This window comes from Macrotis lagotis, chromosome 5 (assembly GCF_037893015.1).
Source record: "Macrotis lagotis isolate mMagLag1 chromosome 5, bilby.v1.9.chrom.fasta, whole genome shotgun sequence".
NCBI lineage: Eukaryota > Metazoa > Chordata > Mammalia > Peramelemorphia > Peramelidae > Macrotis > Macrotis lagotis.
Window position 1 is genome coordinate 89819522 of NC_133662.1, and position 24034 is coordinate 89843555.

A 24034-nucleotide genomic window follows, 5' to 3' on the forward strand; every position below is an offset into this window, starting at 1 on the left:
TTTATTTCTGATTCTCCATTTAAAACATGAAATATATGGAAATATGTGTAACATGGTTATGTATGTAGCACTTATATCTGATTACTTACTGTTAAAGAGAGAGGGAGGGAAGAGTGGGAGGAAGGAAAATGTGGAAATCAAAATCTTACAGAAAAAAATGAATGTTGAAAACCACCTTGACATATAGTTGGAAAAAAGGAATAAATTTTTCTTAAAAAACTTGTAAAGGGTTTCAACAAGAGAACGTTGCACTATTCTGAGAATCTAAGAAGTTAATATAACATTATCAGTAAATAAGAGCATTTGGACAAATAATGTCACTCATAGGCAAATTATCAGTTGTATTTTCAGAAAACATTACAGTAATGTAGCTTTGGATTTATTCTAATTTCTGGGATTTGGAATGTTAGATGGTCCATTAAAGGAGATTTAATACCCCTAACTTGGAAATTAAGACTTAGAATAGTTAAGTGATTTGACCAAGATTCTCAAAACTAAGTCAAACTAAAAGTGACATTCAAGTCTTCTGAGCCCCAGAAATGATGAACCTTGTCAAATCATTTCTACTTTCTAAGCATTATATATCTGAATGAGGGGATTAGCTTGAAAATCTCTAAGGTGCCAGTCAACTCTAAAATTCCAGAATTCTTATCAATAACTTATGTATAGCTAAAGCAAATATGAATTGAGTGAGAAAAGGGACTTAATAAAAATCTTAATCAACACTATGATTGCTAACTATTTAATTTTTTTCTCCTCTGTATAGATGTTGACAAATTAGAATGGCTTTATTTGGTTTTAAAGGCCTCTACTATGTACAAATGTTTCTAGTCATATAAAATAAATTGAAAAACAAAAGCAAAATCTTAAAAAACTTGTAATTAATTCTTCACCCTCTTTCAAAATTAATGCTTCTAAACATAAATATAGGATTTCTTTTTCTACTCTTCCAATTAAATGGTAAAGGTACAATAGTGAATTATAATTTTAAAGCAATGCTCAAATCTTCACATGGGCATTTAACAAATAATTGTATTTTGAGAGTACAGTAACAGGAAACAAATACTAATTTCCAGTATAGAAAAAAGAGGAAGCATATGAATTATATTGAATAAATAATGAAAGTACTTCATACACTACAAGGTTAAGTGATAAGGTTAAGTGTCTAATTTTGCAATCCTTTTATACCTGGTGAGCTCTAAGGCTTTCCTTAATGATGGGATTAAATTTGGTTTCTAGCTACAAACAGTTGCTTGTCATTCCCCATAGGTTAGCTTCTCTATTTTGTACTTATCACAAACAGAGAGGAAATAACTTTCTGGGTCTTTTGTGAGTCTTTTAAAATGCACACACTTTAGGGAAATCATATTTTCTTGAAGGAAATGAGGCATGACCAATCACACAAAACGTGAGAAAATCCCCTGATAGATGACCTTTGCCACAAGTAAAAGAAACTGTTCAGTGACTGAGGTTTCATGGATTTCATGCATGGAAATCAGATTTTCTGGCCACCAGTGCTGTTCAGTAAATAAATAATCCATCATTGTGTCAAATGGTGGAAACATGGAGATGCTGTCTTTGCTATCTGAATAGACATTCTGAATTAGCAACTTGTGTAAGTTCCTTTCATGTCAGCAGTCAAGCACACATTATTCTTAGTTTTTTTTTACTCTTCAGAATAAATCCATTTATGCTTTTTGACAGGAAAAGGAATATAGGGAACACACATTTAATTATGTGGACATCTATGGATTGGCTGATGGTTAGTGTAGATGTTTTTAGTGGAGTCCTTAAATATGTATATGGGTTGGAGTAGCATAGTATCTTTTTTAAAACCATTGATTTGTTATTCCAGTAGCATAATTAACAAGTACCTTAAGTTTTGTGTTATCAGTAGCCACTATTTCTTCTTCTTTTAATATATATTTTAGTTATGTTTTATTTTTCCAAATGCACATTATGAAAGTTTTTCAACATTTATCCATGTGCCTATGGGTATTTTAAGTTACAACACTATTTCTATTTTTAGAAAATTCACAATGCCTCATTTTCCACTATACTTTTCTTTGTAGTGTAGCAGGCATTAAGGATATATTAGGCTGATGAAATGGTTTGGAGTGAATACAATACTTCCAGTTAATTCCTATATAAATTGTTTTTAAAAATAGACATGAGGTTTTTAGTTCTTCTAACATTCAATTATGAATTTGATCCTGTCACTCCCACTTGTAAGTTGCCTTTCAATGCTCCCCCCCAAAAAACAGTTCAATATAATTTCCAGATTCTTCTTTTAGTAGAGAGAAGGGGTAAAAAGTGTATGTGGGTTTTGAATGGTATCACAGCTTTTTCTAAAGCAGAAAGAATTTCACAGAATTGCAAACTAACATGTGACTACTTTTTATTGGTTGCTTTTTAGCTAACCCTTCTAGCCACTTTTCATATTTAATTTTTTTCCTTAAGGTATTTTAGTCACCTCAGACATTCTTGATTTCTTCTAGGTCTTAATTATTGAGTTTATATCATAATATAATACATATATATGCATACATATATAATAGAGGCAGTATGGCACAGTGGGTAGAGAAGTAGTGAAGTCATGGACTCAAGTTCTACTGCCACACAATGACTGTTATTCATGAAAAGTCATTTAATCTCTTCTCACTTTAGCAATCCCTAAGAGTATAAATTCCAGTTAAGGTATTATTCTGATGAGGTTGAGAATGAGAATGTTTACTTAACTGATCATTTCCTATAACAATAAAAACCACAAATTCAGACCATAGACCATAAGAAAAATAAAAAGGTGGATAAAACATAATGTCTTCCTTCAAGAATTTTAAATTCAAAAAGGGTCACATTTACTGTGCCAAAGAATATTTTTTGCTTCTATCCATCCAAGTATGTCTATCTTTTGTAATCTTTTTTTTTTTACATTTTTGCAAGGCAATGGGGTTAAGTGGCTTGCCCAAGGCCACACAAGCTAGCTAATTATTAAGTGTCTGAGGCCATATTTGAACTCAGGTATTTCTGACTCCAGGATCGGTGCTCTATCCACTGCACCACCTAGCTGCTCCTATTTTTTGGAATCTTTACCTATGTTCTCCCACAAATTTATCACTAGGTTCACCTAAAATTCTGGGATTCTTTTTTCTTTTCTATTATTATTTCTTTGATCCCAAAGGATCATGCAGGGTCTTATTTACAATTGATATATCTTTTTTTAAAAATTCACGTATCTTTTTCAACACTTTTATATTACTGGTTCTAATTCATTGTATCTAATTTGTAGTGTTCTACAGACTGCTCACATATGCTTCATAAGTTTCCATTGAGATTTGGGTAAATCCTCAATTTTTGTTCTTGATTGACTATCTATTTTATGAAAATAATTTAATATCATGGAAGAATATCTATGTTTAAATGGTAGAAAAGTTTGTCAATCTTCAAATGGAATTACTGAAACTTTTGAATTTCTTGGGAACTTGGCATATTATCCATACAAAAAGATCATTTGAATAAAAGTAAAAATTCAAATTTCTGAGAAATAAAATGAATTTGTAAAATTTGTAAAAACAACACTGTTTTTGCAAAATGAAAATAGGTAAAAGGATAGACAGTGGTTATACATATATGCAATATATGCATATATAATATTTATATTGGTATAAAATACACATACATTTATTTCAAAACTCCATATTAAATTACTAAGAAAACTTATTTTATTCCCATGATTGAATGATAATTTACTCTTCTCATAAAGGAAATTTCTAGGAATTTCCCAAACTGATGTGACAAATAGGGTATTCCTCCACCATTAAAATAAATTTTCTTAGGGCAGCTAGGTGGCATAGTAGATAAAGCACCGACCCTGTAGTCAGGAGTACCTGGGTTCAAATCTGGTCTCAGACACTTAATAATTACCTAGCTGTGTGGCATTGGGCAAGCCACTTAAGCCCATTTGCCTTGCAAAAAAAAAAATCTAAAAAAATAAATAAATTTTCTTTGTCCACTCATTGTTTATTTTTATTCATACATAATGATTTAATTTAAAGATATATTGGTTTAATACCAAAGAATCATAGATAAACTTAATTTGATGTAAGGTTAGAGTAACATAGAATGGGGAAAGTTATGTTTGAAAAAACAAGTATGAACTATTAAAGATGTATGCAGCCCTCTCCCCCCGCCCCCGCTAGAGAGCTTCCTACAAACACCAAAGCCCCAAGATGAAGACAGTCCAGGAAACCCCCAATGCAGTTTGTCAAAGGAACACTTGGTAATAAAAGTGTTGGGGGGATCATTTCAGGACCTCCTTGGATACTAGGAGACCCTGCCCTGGGAAGACTTTTCCTGCTAATGTCTTCTGACCTTGAAAGGAAGGGAGCCAAAAAGAATGTCATGCAGGACTTTGTGTGCTTACAATAGATGACCCAATAGCTTTGCATTCAAATATTTGCAAAAGAACTGCATTCACTACTCTTTCTTGAGATTTTTTGGGGCCCAAATTTATCACTAAATTACAGTATAACTATGGAGTGGGATTCTACTACAACACCATGATAACATGTGCTGGTAAGCTTATCAAATATTGAATTATTAGTACTGAAACCCTCATTAGTGATCTGTGTGATTGGAATATCTTGTATGTTGCTGGAAGCCTACAAAAGATCGTGAGAATTTTGTCCTTGAGTAAGGATATTCTGCTCTGAGTGGCACTGGAATCAAACCTGAAAAGTGCAATCATAACAGCTTTTCTCATGCTCCCAGAAAGCTTCTCTGAAGAAGGCCTCTTTGTGCAGATCATTGGACCTCCTACTCCAGTGACTTTTGGATGTTTATTGCACAGGAGAAAGCAAAGGTGTTGAATATTGTGAAGCCCAACATACCTCGTTTTTATGAGCTATGTGGTAAACTACTATGCAAGAACCCCCAAGTGATATACAAACAAAATCAAGGCAGAGTAGTGATAGATAAAAGCCCAGAAGTCCAATTCAGTCAGCTAATGTCTTTGCCAAAAACCCTGTAGCAAGAAGTTATCTTATGGACACTCCAGGGAGGAACCGATATGTAGAAGAAATTTTATTACAACTGGCTCACGATCCTGATTGAGGCAGCATGATATGACAAGGACTTTCAGGAACTGTGAGACCTTCTCGTGTAATGCAGAACACCAAAGATATCCTAACAGCTGGTATGAAAAAAATGTTGATTTATAGTTCAATGAAAGTGCAAAAAATGTGGACCAGATAGATAAAGAAGTCATCCTAATGTTGATTAGTTTTTTTGTAAATGCTATGTATAGATGAATAAAGTGTCTGATCTTTTGGTCAGAAAAATAGAGATGTATATAAACTATTCAAAATTATCCTTCCTGTATCTCATGAATTCTTTTTTAAAGTTATTTTAAGGAAAAGATTTGATAGTCACTAGACTTGGAAAGTGAATAATACTACAAACAAAACATACACATACACATACATACAAATAAACACAAAAATCAAAATGTCAATCAACGAATGATTGAATGAAAGAAAGAAAATATGTGTTCACTATGTGTCAAACATTGTACTAAGTTCTGGAAGATACAAGGAGAAAAAGCAAAAATGTCTTTAAACTCAAGGAGGAGACAACATAAAGATTAAGATTGTTTCTAGGCAAGTAGAAATTCAAAGGTTGGAGTGATGGGTAGATATCAAGCCTCTTAGGTTCTTAGGCAATAGCATTTAACCAGATAACAATGTAGTGGTACAGAGTAAGGAGTTTGGGACAACAATATGTTTTGACAATTCACTATCTCATTGGAATGTTCTTATCCCTACAGTGAGAGCAATTAGCCTGGATGTATTTTGAATTTTTTTCCCAACAGGAGAAGTGGAAAAGAGGAATTAATGGTGGTAACAGTTCTTCCTGCGTTCTGACTTTTATTAGATGGAATCTGAGATTGCACTTTTATTGAGGGAGGGCTGAATGTAGAGGAAGAATGGATTCCCAGCTAGTGAAAAGTTTCCCTGATGCTCAGCTATTCCTGGCTATGTTTAAAAATTAGAAAACTATTTTGTGGCTAAGTCATTCTAGAAGCAGTTGTCTGCATATAATTATCAAGTGGCTTAGTGTAAAAATTAAATTAGTAAAAGTCAATAAATTAGAAAAAGTAGAAATTTGAAATAATGGACAATTATAACTGCATTTCAACTTCTTTTAGGTTATTAGTAAGCATAGAGACATTGAATTGTTTACTATTTCTTAGTCATATTTAACCCATGCAAAATGGTTACAACAAGGAGTATGGAAGAACATAGAAACTGTCTTTGTCATCAGATAGTTGATCTACTTTACAAAAGGGAAAGGATGGAAGCCAAGGTAACAGTTTGTAGTAAAAGCTAATTTACAAAATATCTGGAGGGAAAGTATGGAAGATTATGAGCAACTTCACTGCAGCAAGAGGGAAAACTCATTAAGTAAAAAAAATCATGGGGGCGGTTAGGTGGCACAGTGAATAGAGCACCAGCCTTGGAGTCAGGAGTACCTGGGTTCAAATCCAACCTCAGACACTTAATAATTACCCAATCGTATGGCCTTGGGCAAGCCACTTAACCCCATTGCCTTGAAAAAATCTAAAAAAAAAAGCATGAAAATAGCTTAAGTTTCAGCTAAGTAAGTCATTGAGAAAAATTGTCAGATAAAATCAAATGAATACAGTAATAGATGAAAATGCAATATGTCTCTGGCATTATTGTAGTAATTTATTTAATAATCAGAAAAAGATAGAAGCAATATATTCCCTCCTCACTATCCAATGTATTTTATGAGAACTTGTCAATAACTCTCAAGAACAAAGCAACAAGACAAACTGGATCTCACCAATTGTTTGTGGAAGAATATGCTAAAGGAGACATGATTTTAAAGAAACTAATTTTCAAGTTATTTAAATGAAAGCAATATGATGGAATGGAAATAATAGATTGCACTTTCATTTTAAAAAAAAAAAACAAGGCAGCCCTTGAGAAAACCACGAGTTAGTTAATTATTTAGCCTTGATTTAAATGCCCTGTTCCTCATTTTTATGAATTAATAGGAATCAATCATGCTTACATTTGTCCTTGATAAGACATGAAAAGGAACAACAGTTTCAGTGTTATAAATGTTAAAGTTGGAAATAGTCCTGAACTAGTGCTTGAAAGATCATGAATTTAAATATTAACTATTGTTTATTAGCTGTTTCAAACATTAAATAAGCATTTTATTTACATGAAATACCTCAGTTTCTTTAGATTGTGGGGCCATTGCTGCTATTCATATTATTTTTTTACCTAAAGTAAATGAGTATTTTCTCTTTATAACAGAGCAGAAAAGTTTCATTTAAATAATTTGCTATATAAAGTAATGTAATTTGTGTATATTATTTGATAAATAAGATAACTTCATAAACAGCAAAAATATAATAAAAATTCAAATTCAAATGCTTGTTTAGGCATATTATCATAAGATTAATTAAAAATCATTCTTGTTCTGATTGAGCCAAAAATATATTGTATCTACTCAAGGCAAATGTGTTCTTAATATATTCATGCTTGGAAATCTGTCTTTAAGATTAAAATGAAAATGTATTTTTAATCTAGCCAAATGAGTAAAAAACTAATCATTACTATATTGTATTTAAGTTTAAGAACAAACATATTAAAATATTTTTACAATATGGAAAATCAAAAATTTCTGTTAATGAATCAGCTTTGGCTCTATATTTTTCATAAGTGGCATCACTCTATATTTCTGGTTTTAAAAGAATATATTTAATTTTTATTATATTTCATTTTCCAAGAAATTAATTGCACACAATTAAAAAAGAAAGCAGGAATTTTTATAGTGAAATCAATTAGTATTTTACTTGGAAATATTACAATTTTGAATTTTAATCCACCCATAGTTTAAAATATTTTTGTATAAAGTCAGTGTGTCTTAAAATAATAAATTAGAATATGGTATCTTCTACATTAGAATCATATTATCACTTAATTTATCAAAATATTTCTCTTTGAATATATCATTTAAAATTTAATTTGATTATAATTATAAAGACCCATATAACTATGTAATTTGTTACTTATATTTCTAAATACAATAGAGAATTCATTAGAGAGAATTAGATTTTAAAATATTTTCTATCAATCATCATTTCATTAAGACCTCAATGGAGTTTCATTAATGCAAAAAAAATAAAACTTTCCTACATTTCATTAAAGTCATTTAAAATTATATCAATTGTCTAAATAATTATATAAATTAAAAGCAGTTGTATAGTGCTGTCATTAATTGATTTACAAAATAACTCTTAACATCAAAAAAGTCTTGATATTCTGTTTCATTCACTTAAAATGCAAAATGGAAATATTTCATTTATCGATCATTCACAAATATCTTTAAATATTTATTTGCTTACTTTTCTCTCATTTAAAATGTGTGTTAAAGAAATTAAGTTTTTATATAGTTCATGTGTTGTTTCTACCTTATCTTTTTTGCAATCAGCTTCATTACTTCATTACCAAACAATGATTTTACATTTAGCATTTTTGTAAACAATCATCAAATTCAAGCAAAATTGCTTTAATAGATGTGATTATTGAAAAAAATTGATTTTTAAATGAAAAAGTTATGAATTTATTTTTTTCCAAGTGAGATTTTTCATACCACCAAACTATGTGTATTTTTAATGATGGCAACTCAATTTATTGGCTTCATGGTAATAAGTTTCATTTTTTTATACAGAGTAAACCATGCATGGTTCCTTTTCCTTATCATTTCAGGATGCATGTTTTATGAATTCAAGTGTAAGGAAAATACATATTATTTTTTCATCTAAATAGTAATATAAATTTTTATAATGTTTCCATGTAAACTCTCTTATTTTCCTGTATTAGCTACATATATATCCTAGTTGATTTTAAAAAATTATTTACATGCCTCTCCATTAGAAAGTGTTGTCACTTAAACATAAATATAATTCATGCTAAAATTTAAATTTTGTAATAAAAAATATATATGTTTTCCTGTAGGATGGCCAATAGCTTCTGGAAGAAATTGTCGTCACTGTTAGTCATTCATTATACTTATTAAATGATTATTAAGTGCTAAACACTATACTAAGCAAAGCAGATACAGAGAAAGGCAAGGGGTACCTGTCTCCCTTTCCATGGAGCCAAAATGTATCAGTAAAAGTCTTTGGAATTCCTATTAATCTATTTCTGCACTATCTCACAATTTATATTTTCTATATCCTGCAAATAACCTAGGGTAATTATTTCATTTTTTCCAGATTCCCAACTAGAGTAACTTTTCTGAAGACCTAGGGAAATTTAGGCATAGGCTATTCGAGTGTTATGACCTTTCATTAAAAACTCTTAACTTAATCCATGTGTTGCTGTTTCAAATGGATTCCTAAATGCCATGCCAAGAATCCTCACTAACATTGTTTTAAACAACCCCAACATTACCTTTTCTGAAGGTCTATGACTATTGTAACTAATATATAATCCCTGAATAAAACATGATAAAAATGCAGCAAGCAAACAATATTTCAAAAAAAGTTGTTAGAATTTACTTTTTTGCCTATAAGGGCCTGAATGAAAAAAAAATAATCTGAAAGAAAAAAAAAGAAGAAAATATGTTCCCTTTGAAAAGGAAACTTTAGTCCCAAAGGAGTTTTTAGAAGGTTATTGTTACTATGATTCAGTTATTCAGTCAGATCCAATTCTATCCATGGAGTTTTATTGGCAAAGTTAGTGGAATCATTCAATATTGTCTTCTCTAGTCAACTAAGTTAAACAGAGTTTAAGTGACTTTCTTAAGGTCACACAGCTAGTACATATTTGAGGCTGGATTTAGGTCTTTCTGACTCCCAGCCTAATTATTTTACCACTGTCTAGAAGATTGCTGTTCCCCTTATAAGGAGTCGGAACCTATGGTTGATTAGAAGTATCCTCAGCAAGCTTTTATGAAAATTAAATGTTTTGAGTATACATCCCTTTATTAGCAACAGTCCTTCTGTTACTAATAAAACTTCATACATAACTCCATAAAATTTCTAGAGCAGTCACTGTAGTATATTGAGAATTCTATTTTTCTCCCATTGAATCATTTATAATTCAGATATTCTGAATGGAGACCAAAATTCACCCAACATTATGACAAAGCTGCTAGTTTAAAAATAAATGAACCTTAGATGAATACCAAATACTTGCAAAGTTCCTAAAAAGAAATTAAGTATTTGGTATTGATTCAAATAGAATCATGAATCTTAATTTAACTCCTACAATATTATCATGACATAAAGGCCTGCTTTTTCCCATTGAAAGGTTTTCATTGCAAATTAATTTCTATCCTGTATGAAGGCTGAGCCTCTAAAAATTACTTTGAGAAATTTAGCAGATCTTAAAATAATTTTAACTCCCAAATATAGACCATTTAGTTTCAAATTTACACGTTTCGCACTTATGTGCAGCAAGCAGCAATGTATACATCCCATTTGTTCCTAATGTAAGCCAGATCATATTCATGCCAATATTTGACATGTACTGACTCAAATTTTACCCTATTTGTCCATAACATATTAAATAACTATGGAGATGCATTCATTTTTAAGTTTAAATGAATTTTCCATATTATTTTTTTTTCTGACTTTGAACTTTGCTTTCACTGAGCAATCATGTAAAGGGTTCTAATTTATGTCCAACAACAATTACTACTGCTTTCTACCCTCCTTAAGGTGCTTTCCATATCAGTTTGGAAAATTCAACTTTATAGTATTTATCCCTCCATCCTTTTCAAATTCTTCACACAGCTCAAAAGTCCTTTTTTGTTGGTTCTATTCTCTTTCAAAAGCACTTTTCACAATCCTTTTAGACTTTTGACTTCCTAACCTTACTCTTATCGATAAATTGTAACATTTTTATTTACCTGTACTTTATATATTATAGAGGATCCTTCAAATTTTAAATTTATCTAAAATTTTCTGCATCCATATTTTTAGATGTATCTTATTTTCTTCTTAATTTGGAAAATGTGTCATAATATTGCTAGACTTTCATTTTTCCATTCCTGTTTTGATATTTTGTCTTTTAGGACTGCCAATTCACACATAGTAAGCAATTTGATTCTAAGTAATAAATACATATTAACCACTTTTGAAGTTCAAGGTATTAATATCAAATAATGGAAAAATACAACATAGTTCTTGCCTTCAGATTACTTTCAATCTAGCAGACATGTAAATAATAGCCATAATAAATCACTGAATTCAAGAAGCTCAAAGGTAAAGTTCAAGAATTACACCTTATGAATATATCTATATTTTTCCCTCTAAAGATTTTAAAAAGAAGAGCTTTAAAATCTTGCATATCAGTCAATATAACTGTAAGGTAAAACAATTGTTTTCTGTCAATATTCTCATGACTTCTAATTTTTCAATCTGGTGGTGAGATTTAACAGAGTTAAGAGTTTCCCTCATTGTTTCTTCAAGATTATTGCATATGATGCTGTTCACCAAGGAAAGGAAAACATTTGTTATAGTTTCTATTTTGAATAGAATAAGACTTCTAGCAATTTCCTAGATATTGAAATTTCTTATTAAAACAATAACCTCCTCAATACTAGGTTTTTAAAAAATTGTTATTAAGAACAGTCTTATCCTCTATTAGGCTAAGTGGTCTATAATATGCCTTCGTATTAATATTGGATTTTTCCTTCTAATGTTTTCTTGTCTTTTAAATACTTTTAAAAACTTTGTTTATAATCATCAATATTTCTATTCAGTTCTATGAATATATTTTAATAGAAGTTTATTTTATTTGCTATACTGTGGCCCCCTCTCACTCTTTCTTTTAGATGTTTCTAAAGAAAACCAGTCATAAAAAATCTTGGGAAAATTCATAGAATCATAATTTTTTCCTTACATTGAAAATTTAACCTTGTTTAATTTGTAATACACAAGTTTTTCATATTGAAATTTATTTTATTTATTTAATTTATAATACATAATTTGTTACATTGACATGAATTGCTATATTGACTTGTGAGAGCATTAATATTTTCTTTGGAGAATCATTGGTTTCCTGGTTATCTTTATTTCTTATAAAATGATAGAATTCAGAGATAAACAGTTAGAAAGTACATCAGAGACCATATAACCCAATGCCTTCATTATACATGTGAAGAAACTTAGTGAATTGACTTTTTCAACTCACACAGGTAGTAAATAACTGAACTGATACTCTCCATTGTATTATTCTCCCCTTTGCTTAGGAACTTACCATTCTGCTGACCTAGTCTTCAGAAATATTGCTCAGGTTTCACCTTAAGTGGCAATGATGTGATAATTATAAGTGCAAAGAACACATTATTTGAGATTAAAAATAAACTTCTTTTGGAAAATAGTTTTTTATTTGATCAAACACTGGAAAACATTACATCATGTTTTTTGCAATTCAGTCTTATTGAGTATTATCTAATGTTGTGTCAAAGTATTAAGTACTTCCCATCTTGGAATATTTTATATTCTTATGATGACTTCATAGTTTTAATTAAATGAAGAAAATTTAATTTTAATTTATAATTTCAAAATTTATATAATTTAGTGTTTATATTTATCTTATTAGTGATTTGTTTTATCTTCTTTCAAAGAAAGCCTCTACTATTAGCATTTTGCTAAAAATATTGGAAGTGAATTTTATAAAATCTGCTTTTCAATACAAAGTAAAATTAAATTTCTAGAAGATGATGGAAAATAAGAAAAAACCAAAATAAACTATACTTGGGATGAGTAAGGATTTTTGTTAGTTGGATTGTTGGACTGTCCAATTTTGTTAATTGCATTGTTGATTAGTATATACAATTATTGTTTGTTAATTCTTTTAATTTTATGAGATGACAATTAGATAAAAAATATGATGCCTTTGTATTTTGTTTCCTTGTTAATGTAAATCTGAACAGTTTCATTGCAATTTTCTCTATATAAACATTAAAATTTCATGAACAATATATAACAGTAATTATACATGTGCATTGCAATGTTTATGCATACATGTACACATATATGTATATATTATTGTATGCATTTGAATATGCATAGATAGAAATATAGATACTTTTAGTTTATAGTTATAGATGAAATAAATTTAATACTTCTTCAGATAAGGAATCTAAAATTTAAGTCACTTGCTCAGGGTTCCACGATTAGGTAGTGCTGAAGGGAAGATTAAATGCCAGATCTTCCTAATTCCAAGATGAGCATTTTAATCTAATATGATATCTGGCTATCACATTACAATATTATTAAATTAGGTTAACCCAATAGATTTTTGTGATTTCTCATCCACCTTGTACTTTTTGAATTTTTTTTTGTTTTTTTTTGTATTTGTTTTTTATTTTTACTGTGCTGATTATACCCTACTCTTCCTTACGTTCTCCATTGGCTATTTAATATTTCTGGCTTCTGGATTTATTTCTATGTGATTGTTGCCACTCTGTAATTTTTCCTAGATTGTTCTTCATCTCTCACTTTTTAATCTGTATATCAATTTTATGGTATAGTACTTTGCACATACAAGACACTTAAATTCTTTTAAATCTGAAATGAAATACTTAAAAACTTAAAAAAATACAGAGTGCACTAAACTTAAGAAAAAGAATACTATAAATTATAAAATGTGAAACAATTTTTAATGTAGATGTATATTTTAGAGGTAAAAGAGAAGGGAAATATTTCAATAGTCACTAAGATTCATTCATTCATTTTGATAACTACCCGATATATTCACCCCTAACTTCATGCCCTAAATAATAGACCTTGTGCTGAAAGTACCCAGGAAGGAATTCTATGATTGATGGTGGGGAAGATGAAATATAATTAAAATATGGTACTTTTTGTTATCAAAATTATAATCTGGCAGAGAAATTGACTATCAAACAGAACCAAATTTTGAGATAATTTATTTAACACAACTTCCCATTTTACAAATGATGAATTTTAATAAGAGAGGAATTAAATGGTAATACAACCTGTGCCACCAAGGTCCTTTATCTATTACTATAATAGTGTCATGATAAAATCAAAGGAAGACTTGTTGTTGTTCAAATCAACTGTATTTGAGTCTTTGTGATCCCTTGGACCATAGAATGCCCATATCAATGAGGATTTCTTAGTAAAGATACTAGAAATCTTTGTCATTTCCTTCTTCTTGGATGTAGATATAGAGAAGTATAAAATAGTGTCCATTGTCCTCTAGTCACTAACAATCTAATTAATGTCACAAGCTCCAAGATGGAAGGAAACTATATTTTCCTTGTTTTGTAGACCCTGTGTCTATCTAGCACAATGACTAACACAAAGTAAGAGCTCAACAAATCCTTTTGACTTGAAATATGAAACAGTTAAATAAGGGAGAAAAGAAGCATGTGACTACATGCCAAAATGTTATGGGATTGTCACCATGTCTTCAGTTTGCTATTAATTCATCCTTAACATATGGTCTATTGAAAGTTCCCCAAGCTTGCTGGGCTGGCACATAGAGCCAGTCCAGAGAAAGCAGTCTGTGTAAATTCCCATGATGTCAGGCCACTGCACAGAACTTCTATGGGCATCAGGCCACTGTTGTCTTATCTCTACCCTAGAAATATCTCCAGTTAATGTTTAGATACTTTAGCCATGAAAGCTAGGTTTGATTGATTGTTTATACTTCTTGGAAGGAATTTCTTCTGAACTTTGGTGAAAAGTACCCACTTGGAAGACATATATTTTGAGTATTTTGGAGAACAGACCTTTTCTCCCCTTGTGGATATAAAGCCCCTATCTACATGAACAACTTATTTTTAATTGTTTTTGTTTTTTCTCCCCTTCAAAATTTCTTGTAATTAACTGTGCTTTCCAAGGCAAGGCCAGGGGAGTATTTTGTTCTTAAAAAAGAAAAAGAAAAAAACAAAAACAGTGCCTACCACAGTGTAGGAACAAGATGATTAGATTAATAAATCCCTTATTTCCAAATGGATCACTGCAAAACATAACCACCACACTTTGATGACATCATAATATTTAAAATGATATATAAAGTTGACCAGAATAGTGATAGTTTAGTCCCCTTACAATATTACAGACTCTGGTACCTTAGAACACAAGTTCCATTCATGTTGCTACAAGTTTGTAAGAAATGTTCTATTTGTACTGTTAGTGTGACAAAAAGCACAGTTATTTTTCAGTCTGACTATTTAATCCCCAATGTGAGGAGCAATCCTCTCATAAGAAAGCGGAAGTGTCCATATCCTAGACCCTGGAGAAATCCTGACTGTGGTTTGATACATGAGAAGAAAAGCCTTTGAAATGAATCTAATGTCATGTTATTGAAAACTTAGCTGCACAGATTAACTTTCTTTTTTTTCCCCTAGTCTTCAATGGCTTACAGAGCTTCAAATGCCCAGAAATCTACTAAACCAGGCCATTTAAAGAATCTAAATAAGCTTGCACGGTTTTAAGCTTTTCGACTTTGAATGTTAGCTTTGAAGTTGTGCCAGAACCTGACTGCAGCCGAGTTGCTTTTAAACTGAATTCATGACACTGGAATTAGTGTTGGGGGGTGGGGTGGGGGTGGAGTAGGGTAGCCTGCCTAATCATGATCTTGACCATGTTCACCATAGACAGCCATCACATATGGTGCTTCAGAGTGAATAATTCTCCAAAGATAAGTTGGGGAGCATCCCAGTTTTTTTTTTTTTAATCTTTACACACTAGTGTTTTGGATAGTGTCCATTCTACAAAGCCAGCTTGCTTAATGGCATATGGCAGTTGTCCACAAATGTCAAAGATTGAAAGATTGTTTGTGCATTTGTGTGTGTATCTGTGTATGTGTGTGTGTGTCAGACAGACAGACAGACAGAGAGAGACAGAGATAGAAAGACAGAGAGAGAGAGAGAGAGAGACAGAGACAGAAACCAAGATAGAGACAGAGAACGGAGAAAAAGAATTTTGCCTTTGCATGAAAGGCAGACAGAGATTGAAAGAAGAGATAGAAATAATAAGATAGATATATACAGAGAGAGAGAGAGAGAGAGAGAGAGAGAGAGAGAGAGAGAGAACTGAAACTGAATAAGGAGATCTGGTGAACTGGTAAGTGAGTGAATTATATATGCTTGCACACCATAATATCATTTTCTTTCTCATGAGCTGGGCAATCTATAGCAAAAGCCTGGGCAAACCTCCACCAATATGCCCTTTTGCCAATATCCAACCAAGACCATCCTTCCATCTATAAAGTTTTTGAACCATCACATACATAAATTTCTACTCACAGCATGGGGTTAATTACAAAAAAACCTTTTAATGTTGAGGGAGTTCATTTATGTTTGTTAGTTTAAAGAGGTGGACTTGCATTTTCTTCTTTTAAAAAAATTGGCATAGCCTTCAAGCCACTTCTCTCCATCCTTAATTGGGCAAGCTATTTCCACCCACTCCCCAAGTTCTTTTTTTTCCAGTCTTATTCATGACACAATATTGAGTGGCAAAGAGAGTCACATATGGGGAAATTTATTACTGCCCTCTCTTTCGACAGTTTCTAGGGAAACACAACTGCTATTATTATTATTGTAGGTCTGGCATCTTTCAGAAAATAAAGGGGCAAGAATTTTGCCCTGGAAGTTTTATAATTCTGCCAAATTGACTCATTTGATTATTAGTTTTGATGGGAAGTGTCAGGCAGACATATTCATAAGGAGCTATACAATAAAGTTTTATGGGATAAGTGAATATAAACTCATGTGGTGGTGAAGTGGACCGGGGAAAGGACAAGCCATTTCCAATTGAAGCTTTTAAAAAATTCCTCTGAACTTGATGACTTGATTTATCCTTTATAAAGGCAGTTAATTAAAATGATGTTTCAGGTAAACAGACATATCCAAAATTACAAAGAAAATGTTCTATTACTACCCAATGTCTGCACTGATTGATGTGACAGAATGAGGAAGTAAAAAGACATAAACCATCACAATGTCTTTGTTTCACTGATAGCATTTAAGAGTTACCATTTAAGCTAAGCAATATTGTGTCTATGGAAGAATACTTTAGCTTACTTATAACTATGAGAAAATGAACATCAAAGTAAATAGAAAGGAATATTTCCTATTTTCACTATATTTATTGATTCTATAATTATTTTCATGATTATTTTTTGATGGTGATGAAAAAAATTCTGGTAACTATAGAGTATTGAGGAAAGTCATCTCTGAATTCCCAAACTTATAATCTAATGAAGGCGTGTTTTAAGTTTCTGCAAAGTTTTATCACAACTTGCTAAGTCAAATCCATATTCATAGCTGTGAATTCTTAATAGAGAAAGATGTCACTTCAAGTATTTTTTCTCTTTTCAAAGACAGAGGTTTATCATCATCCTTGTTTTTTCAAAGTCAGTGTCATTATTGCTATTGTTGTTTTTAAAATTCTCTTCATTGAAGATCCTCGCCCAGAAATTTTTTGGTTCCTGCTACTGGATCCAAAATGTAATAACAACAATCATGAATTCTTCTGTCATTATTATCAAAATATTTAGATCCTTTAATAGAATCAGACTCCATTCAATGCCAGTTGAAAATTTGTACCAGTTTTATTGTTTCTATGCCTTGTCTCAGTATTGTATTTTGCAGAGAATTATATGAAATATTTCTCTCTGTGGTATGAAACAAGTGTCCCTGTGTCATATGGAGATTAGTTGAAGAAGCTAGAATAAAGAAGACATAGAGTATTTTATTCTTCAAGTTTTCAAAGAGAAACACATGAAAGAAAAATTTAACCTGTGGTGATTAATTGAGAGAGCAGAACTAGAAGCACTGGGTGGAAGAGACAGAATCACAAGTTTCATCATGACATAAAAATAAACTTACTAACAACTAGAGTTACTACAAAGTACAAAGAATAATGGGAAATAGAATGTTCACTTGACAGGTATTTTGTGACATTATTACTGTTCAGGCACAGATTGGACTAGATGAGAGGTTGTTACTCTGCAGTCTATGAACTTGTTATTATTGTTTTAATCTTTTGACAATGGCATTCAATGTGATTAGATTCCTTTGTAATTTCAGCATTGGGGATTATAATTAAAGTAATTTAATAGGGTTATTATAAGAAACTAATGAAATAATCTAAAAAAATGTCTTGAAGATGTCAAAATGCTTTTTAAATACTTTTTATTACTTTGTTTTAGTCATTTTAAACATTATCCTAAGAAGGGGTATCAAAGGCTTCCATAGACTGCACAAAAGTTGTGTGATAAACTAAACAAACAAACAACAAAAATTTCTTAGGTTGCATAGACTCAACTACAGGGAACCTTTCCAGCATTGTTTTTATTTCACTGTGCCAAAGATACCCTAAATGAAGCTCTTTCTCTACTATTTCCTACTATTTACATTTTTTTAAGAACTATGAAATTAAATTACACAACATTTTCAAAGCTTTCCTGCATTTCTGTGCCTTTTTGGTTCTCTACTGTGCCCTTTCTTTTCTCCCTCTGTTTCTACCCTGCATGAAAGAAGGCCACCATTGGACACAGAAGTGTCTGTGTGTGTGTGTGTGTGTGTGTGTGTGTGTGTGTGTTTAGAACAGTCTTTCTATGTGTGTGTGTGTGTGTGTGTGTGTGTGTGTGTGTGTGTGTGTGTTTAGAACAGTCTTTCTATGGATGTAGATTGCATCTTATTTTATACATTCTTTGCTTTTGATTTGAGTATCTATAATAGTCAAAATCATTTAGTAATTCACATTTGTTCTTCTAATAATATTTTTGTTGCTGTATACAGCCTCCCCTTCATACTGCTCATTTTACTCTTCATTATTTCATGCAAAATTTTTCATGTTTTTTCTAAAATAAACCATTTTTATGGCATAATAGTTTTTCCTTCACAATCATATGCCTTGCTTAGCTATCCTCCATTTGATGAATATCCCCTCATTTTCCAGTTCTTTGTCACCACAAAGAGAGTTGTAAAAATGGTTTAAAATATATAGGGTTTTTCTTTTTTTTCTCAGATCACTTTAGAAAATAGACCTGATAATGTCATTACTGGATCAAAGTGTATACATAAATTTAAAATTATTTGCGTATAATTCCACATTACTTTCCAAAATGGTTGGTTCAGTTCACAATTCTACTAACCGCATAATAGTGTCCAAATATTTCCATATGCCCTCTAACCTTTGTCTTTTGTTTCCCCTTTTCATTTAACTAATACGATGTAAGATATCTCAAAGATGTTTTCCTTTGTATTTTTGTAATCAATAATTATTTTGAGCATTTTTATATGATTACATCCAGTTTTTATTTCTTCAGTGAAAAAAGTCTATTCAATGCTTTCACCATCTATCAATTGATAAATGACTCAGATGTCTGGCCATGATAGTGGAGAGAAGACAGGTACTGTGTTAAGTGCTCCTAGTTCCCCTCAAAAATAATGTGAAAGAAACTGCTTAATATAGAATTTTGATTGACAAAACCCAGAAAGAGGAGCTAGGAGAAGAAAACCTACCAACAAGGTGTCTGAGGTAAGCTGGTTGCAGAGAGCAGAGGGCCAGTGCAGGGATAGCATGGGGGGAAGCCAGAGGACTTGCCTCAGCCATAGAGAATTTGGTGAGTGGAGGGTGTGAGAATCAACTTTAGCCCTGAAATCTTCCCTGGTGGGAGAAGTGGGGGATAGAAGCTACGGGAGGGTGAGTTCCAGAACAGAGACTTTCAGAAAATGTCTGCAAAATGACCAGCTTGGCAAGGGACTTGAGCTCCAAATTTTCAGTGGAGTCCCCTTCCCAAAACAAGTGGTAAACAACCCACCACCCTCTCAGGCTCAGGTGTAGGCAACAGGGTTCACTCAAATGAGAGATTAACTCCCTCCCCACAGGGCTCAACCCATTGTTCCAGGTCAACTAAGACCCTGTTGCTGAGAGATTCAAACACTCCAGAGAAAGCAACCAGCACCTGCTACTGGCCCATGGAATTACTAATCCAAGTGAACAAAGACTTTAGGATCTTCAAAAGCAAACCTCTGAGAACCAGCCCCCCCCATCCCACAAGATCCTAGGAAGATGAAGAAAGGCTAGTTCAAATGGGGCCCATGAGAAATATTTAGAAGAAATAGATTTTAGCCCAGAGAGATCTAGCACTTCTGAGGAGAATATGAATTGGTCTCCAGCCCAGAAAGACTCCCTTGAAGAAATCAGGAATTAGTTTAAAAATCAACTGGAAAAATTGGGAAAAGAAACTCAAGAGAAAATGAATACCTTACTTACAAGAGAAAATTAACATCTCGAAACAAGAAAAAAATAATCCTTGGAAAGTACAATTGAACAAATACAAAATGAGAAAAATTCTCTCAGATCCTCAATTGGGCAAATACAAAAAAGAAAATAATTTTCTAAAAACTGCACTTGGGCAAATGCAAAACTCTTTCAAAAGTAGAACTGACCAACAGGAAAAGGAGTTGCAAAAGGTAAATGAAGAAAATTAATCTCTTAAAAAAAGATGGAATCTGTGGAAACTAATGACTTCATGAGACAATAAAATTCTGTTAAACTAAATGAAAAATAGAAGAAAATCTAAAAAAACCTCATTAGCAAAATTACTGACCTTGAGGATAGATCAAGCAGGGACAACCTCAGGATTTTAGGCCTTCCTGAAAACATTCATTAGAAAAAAAGTCTGGACTTAATATTACAGGATTTAGTGATGGAAAATTGCCCTGATATCATGGAACCAGAGTGAAAATAGTTATTGAAGGAATATATTGATCACCTCCTGAAAGAGCTCCTAAAATGAACACAACAAGGAATGTTGTGGCCAACTTCCAGAACTATCAGATAAAAGAGAAAATCCTGTTAGCAGCCAGAAAGAAACAATTTAAATACCAAGGAGCCACAGTAAGGATTATGCAGGACCTGGCTGCATCAACATTAAGGGATTGAAGGGCCTGGAATAAGATATTCCAAAGAACAAGGGAGCTTGGAATGCAGCCAAAAATTTGCTATCTGGCAAAGCTGAGTCTTCTCTTCCAGGGGAAAAGATGGACATTTTATAAAATGGGAGATTTCCAACATTTGCTGATGAAAAGATCAGAGCTAAATAGAAAATTTGAATATCAAACAGGAGACTCAAGATACACCTGAAAAGATTGATAAAAAGGGGGGGGGTAAAGAGAAATGACTCTTGTAAATCTAAAAATTATTTAAATATTTGAGATTTAAGATATTTATCTGAAAACTATAATCCTCCCTCACATTTTTCTGCTTTTTTTTCTAAACCTGGCTCCATTGTCTTTATTTGTCCAAAACATTTTGAAAAAATTTAATATAATCAAAGTTATACATTTTATATCTCCTAGTGTTCTTTGATTTTTGATTATTCATAAATTATTCTCCTGTTCATAAGATTCATAAATAGTATGTTCTATATTCTTCTAATTCTCTTATATCTTGCTTTTAATTTAGGTCATGTATCCATTTTGATCTCATTTTGGTAAGTGGTTTAAAATATTGATCAATGCCCAATTTTTGCCCATTTAGTTTCTAGTTTTCACAATTTTTTAACCAAATAATTAATTCTTTTCCCCAAAGTTTAAATCTGTAAATTTGTCCAAGATAAAGTTACTATAATTATTTACTATTGTTTCTTGTATGTCTACTCTGTTCCATTGCTCTACCTTTCTATTTATTAGTCAATACCATATGATTTTGATAATCACCTAATTGAATCTAAACTACTTAAAATAGATGTTTGCCAGAGCTAGCTTTGAGGATGGGTCCCAGAAATCAGGGCTTCACAGATCTTAACAAGCAATGGGAAGAGCATTGGGTTTGAAATGAGGTCCTTTGAATTCAAATCCTTATATTGAATTTGAGCAGGTAAATTACTCTATCTACATAGTATAGCATTTTTTTCATTTATATAAAGAGGAGATGGAAGATGTCTTCTAAGTTTTTTTCCCATCTCTGATCCTGATCAAATAGAACATATATCAATCAAACAACTGACCATATAAATTTATTTTGCTGCTTCCCATCCTTGAGGTTGTATACAATTTACTCATACATTTTTGTAGTGGTGGTATAGAAGAGTGTTTATGTTTTGTTGTTATTATTTGTTGTTAAGAAACTGTGCAAAAGTGAAACCCCTTAACACACATCTGCCTTTCTTTCATTCTTTCTTTACCTCATCATTCTTACAATTCTCTCTTTATCTTAACTCCTCTCACACCTTCCTAATTTTTTTTTCCTTTTCATTGAAATGTGCAGCTGTTCTATTCTGGAACAGCATTATTTCACACAAATTGTGCCTGAGAAAGCAGAAAAAGCAAAATATATTGCCGTTAGATTGCTTCAACAATTGCTATTTCATTGCCATCGATGAGGAAATCATCCTTAACCTGCCTGCTTTGTAGTGATATTCTGAGGTCTTCTTGTATATTGCACAATATAAATGGGACCATCCATGTAACTTAGATCCCCAGTGACAAGGTATAAAAACTGAATAAAGCATAAGTGAAAAAGAGTATGAAGGAATAATAAGCCAATTGACATTAACACATACAAGTAAAAATTAATCATATTGTTAGTTAATAAATTCATATTATTGATATCACCTAAATTTGAGGATACTACTTAATGTAAAATATTACTGCTATGCATTCACTTTGGATAATGAGCATTGCCCTGCTACTAAAGAATAATGTTTATCTCCAGAGTATATTTTAGGAGAGAGGTAATATAGCCTATGGTAGGGAGAGTCTGTGTCATAACCCTAAAGATCTATTTTTAAGTCTTGTAATTGACAGTTATTCTTTGGAACCTTAGTAAGTTTAACTTCCTAATATATTTAGCAATTTAGCATATTATCTAGGATGTTAAGTTATAAAGTACTCATCTCCATTGATAGAAGTTCTTTACTAGAAGCTTCCTGAGAGATTGGGGGAGGGAAAAATTGTTCTTAAAAATGAGCTAGGAAAGAAAAATTAAGTGGATATGCATATTTTGGATTTGGCATGAGTATATGGCTGAGATAAGATTAAAGGTGATAAATTTTCATTTCTCTTCAAGTTATCTAGAGTTTGAAAATTCTTCAATCCCTCATCAGTACAAGTTGCACCTTTGGATTAATCATGATATATGCAAGAACTCATGTAAAATTAGTGACACTTTATCACGTCCATTCTGAAATGAGTCCCTGTGTGGACTGAAATGATTTTCAGAATAAAGAAGTTGCATCCTAGCAGTTAATTATTAGCCAGCTGTGTGATCTTGCCTAATTCTCTGAAAGAGCCAAAAACACAGTGAGCCAGCAGTCACCAACAGAGAAAGATATACTGAATACCCCTATGTGCGATAGGAAATCTGTGCACCTGCCGTCAATATCTCAAGCTCCAATTCTAGAAGTCTTCCCTTTTTTCACTATTAGCAAATATTGCACTGATAAAAATGCTGATTTAATTCCACATTTTATTTCACTTCTCTTTTTCTATTCTCAATATAGGTAACTGAGGTGGTATTCAATTTAAGGTCTTTAAATCACTATTTCACTTAATTACCCTTGTGGAAACTATCCTTAATTTTACAAAACATTTTCTAGTGGGACATGTAAGGCCAATCATTTCAGTTGTGCTGCATCAAGAATGAAGTGGGCTATTATTTATCTCTAATATTCCTTTAAGCAGGTAATATATTTTGAAGACCAAGCCATACTTCATGAAATTTGCATAGCATTTTATTTAGAAAATGTTGTACTCTTGTATTTCATTTATTCCTTACACCCTCTGAGATAAGTTAAACAAATGCTATTCCCATTATTCAGATGAAGACCCTGAAAGAGAATAGGAAAACAACAAGAATTTATTGTGACAACTATCTGATAACTCCATCATAAACACCTTATTTGATCCTTAAAACAACCGTGTAAACCACATTTTGCAGTTAAGGAAACTGAGGCAGAAATTGGTTAGGTAATTTGCCAGAGTTACATACCTA

The 24034-nt window shown here is 31.8% G+C and overlaps 1 pseudogene; it reads left to right on the forward strand.

Moving 5' to 3' along the window:
* The first annotated feature begins 4760 nt into the window (after window positions 1-4760).
* Window positions 4761-5271, forward strand: LOC141489797 (phosphatidate cytidylyltransferase, mitochondrial pseudogene; annotated as a pseudogene).
* The last annotated feature ends 18763 nt before the right edge of the window (window positions 5272-24034 follow it).